Here is a 448-nt window from a genome sequence, read left to right as displayed (position 1 = left end):
GATTAATTTATACCATAGAGTTCTAAATCTTCATTTAGATCCCAGTACATTTTATGAAGTGGTTATCTGAATGTTTTGCGAATGCTGCAGGATTTCTGTCTTCAAATTACAATCAGATGTATGGTAAAAGTATAGAAATCTATAAAAGGGTTCTGCTGGCATGGTAATGCTCCTTGTCTCAAGACATGAAAAGGAGCACTCATACACTGTATTTCCTGAGCAATGTTAATACTCCCCATAAATTAAATGTAGATCTTGTGATTGGAGAGATGATTGCACCTTTTAATCTAACTTTTAATATAAAAAGTGAAAAATGCTGTAGGTGCTGGAAGTGATATTCAAATATCTGGATATCTAATTCTTATCATTCTTTTAGAAAAAATGTCAGTAACTGGCCAGTGTGGATTTTTCTTCATGGCCAAAGAATGTCATAATTGATGTGTGATAT

Source organism: Electrophorus electricus, chromosome 3 (genome assembly GCF_041902795.1).
Source record: "Electrophorus electricus isolate QZ-2024a chromosome 3, ASM4190279v1, whole genome shotgun sequence".
Lineage (NCBI taxonomy): Eukaryota > Metazoa > Chordata > Actinopteri > Gymnotiformes > Gymnotidae > Electrophorus > Electrophorus electricus.
Note: the sequence above shows the minus strand (reverse complement) of the source record.